Source organism: Cornus florida, unplaced genomic scaffold, assembly GCF_030987335.1.
Source record: "Cornus florida cultivar Cherokee Brave unplaced genomic scaffold, ASM3098733v1 CherokeeBrave_3.0.0_Hap2_Chr03, whole genome shotgun sequence".
Classification (NCBI taxonomy): Eukaryota; Viridiplantae; Streptophyta; class Magnoliopsida; order Cornales; family Cornaceae; genus Cornus; species Cornus florida.
The window spans coordinates 94,764,717-94,767,467 of NW_026775573.1; positions in this window are offsets into that span (position 1 = coordinate 94,764,717).

A 2,751-nucleotide genomic window follows, 5' to 3' on the forward strand; every position below is an offset into this window, starting at 1 on the left:
AAGGGGGTAATTTATGCAATTCAAGACCTTGATTACGTGTTAAATTAATTATTGAAAGCCCATTAAAGTTTTAAAACTGTTCAGGACCCCAAGTGTTCAAAACAGTAGCTGAAAAAGTCCTTTATGCATAAAAAATGAAAGAGCCTGCTCTTAAAAAAATAGAGCAAGCTCAAATCAGCATAGAGCCAGCTCTAAACCACCTTGGAGCCGGCTCTAAACAGGTGGGAGCCGGCTCTTGGCATTCCAGAGCCGGCTCTCTTCCCCCATTGTGAGCCTTCTCTCCATTTCAGCTTCGTTTCTGACCTCTGTTCCAACCCCGGCTAGTTGCAACCTTTCTGTTTGGTTTTAAAACTAATTTAAGAGTCTTATTTAAGCCTAGAATCATCCCCAAGATTTGTTTACAATAATTTGAAATCAATTACAGAGATTAAACAAAGCCATTAAACTAGCATGCTTGAAAAACAACACTGAAACTAATTTAAGAAATTTTAGTTCTATTCCAACCCCTCTGTTCCTCTTCACCACTGAACCTAAGGATCTTATCTCATCCCAGTAACATCCCCATGGTTCTTTGCAGTAGTTGAAATCAATTACAAAGTCTAACGTTACAACAGAGTTAACATGCTTAAAGAAAAACGACTAGAACGAGACATGTAGAAATTGTAACAGTTTTGATTTTAACACAAATAGATCGTTAATATAACATATATTAAACATGTAAATTCCAGTTACTGATTGATTAAACCCTAGAGATTATCTAGGTGCACAGAACACGAGCCAAAGAGAAGGAGAAAGAGAAGAACTTGCCTGTGATTTCAGTTATGAAATCCCGGCGTCGTCTCTAAGTTTCCGGCAACTACTAACTTCCTTCAAGCCTCCTATGGGTGTGATTTAATCCACCACAACCCTCCTTTGATCCTCTCTGTTCTTGTCCTTGGTAGCTCTTACGATTGCCCCTATTCTCTCAACTCTCTCTCTGTTACGTTCTATTTTCACTGTGCTGTGAATAGGGTTCTCCAAACCCTTAGTGAAACTCATACACGTATATATATAGGCCCTTAGAAAACCCTAATTAAACTAGAGCTAAGGCAGAAACCCTAATTAAACTAGTGTCGGCCCATAAACTTAAGTCACATACACGTTAGATACTTGTATGACGGCTCCAAGAAAAACCCTAACTGAAACATATTTAAAACCTTAGTTAACGTATTTACATAATTAACCTATTCAAATTTAACAATTACCAAATAATTCAATTTTAAAACAAACAATTTATCAAGTAGTTCAATGTAACAACAATAATTAATTAAATGACAAAATTAAATGCAATTAAATCAAATAAGTCACAAAATGCAAATAATTTCAAATAAATCAACTAAAGCAATTAAAAACAAATAATAAACACAAATAAACAATTAACAAACAAAAATACACTCAAATAATTTATTAAAATACCAGGACTATCCTTTTTAAAATTAGCGGTATTACAGAAAACACCAACAAGAAGATTGCTAATAGGTCAAACACACGCTAAATGTGTTAGCCAAACAGTGCATTAACGGCACATTGACATATTTAAATCAAAATAAAAAAAAAAATTAAAAAAAAAAAAGTGAAAAAAATTATTTTTGTAGAAAAGAAAAAGGAATGAACCCGACAAATGTGTTGCATAGGAATTTGAATCAAACAATTGTACATGACTTAAAATAAAAATAAAAAATAGAAGAAAAGGCATTGGTTGTTGCCCCTCGTTGAATACCACAAAGCCTTTAACGATCGCAAGAATGGACCCCACCATACCACAATGCCAGTGCATAACCAAACTCTCCCTTTCTTGCCAAAAATGCCCATTGACAATGCCACTGCAGATGGCCTAAATAAGGGTTAAGCGCAAAAAAACCCTCCGTAATATCGATATAGTGCAAAAAGGTTCCTGTGTAATTTAAAACCCCCCTATATTATTGATTTGGTGCAAATAAGCTCCTTGAAACTTAAAATGACTGTAATGCCCTCATGTCAATAGAATAAATTAATAGCTAAAAATACCGACCATGTAAAATGACTGTTTTGCCCAATTGCCAAAGGAATTATTGTTTGGGAAAAGAATAAAACAAATTCCATTTTGTCTATGCCAAACAACAAACAATTTAATTCTGGGATAAGACTAAACTAAACACCAAAAACTCCATAAACTCTTTTTAGTCAATACCCTATTTGTTTTCAATCTTTTTAGACATATATAATCTATTAGAGGATGACACCGTATAAAAATGACATACATTAATGTAATTTAAAAAAAAAAAAAAAAACCCTAATCCACATTCTCTCTCTACCGCTGGGACGGTGTGGGATGGTGGTGATGGTGCCGCCGTTGTGCGGGTGGAGTTGGTGTTGCCGGTGTTGTTGTGGGACGGTGGTCAATGACATTGTGTGGGGTGTGATGGAACGTGTTGGGAAGCCTAATATTGCATACTATTTTCCTATACTTAAACTGATCGCCTCACAACGTTTTCGGCGACAACGTTTTCCTTTACTTATTTTGAAAAGTAGCTAGATATATTTTGAATGAATTATCAACCAAAGATTACGTTCCTCAGTATTGGGCAATGATGTATTAAAGACCCTACTCAATCTCACCAAAGATAACAATATTGGGTTCAGCTGCAATGACAAAACATTTGATTACCAGTGCAATCTATATCTGTAGAGAGAGAAACCCAATTTTGATAATTGAGAGAGAGAGAGAGAGAG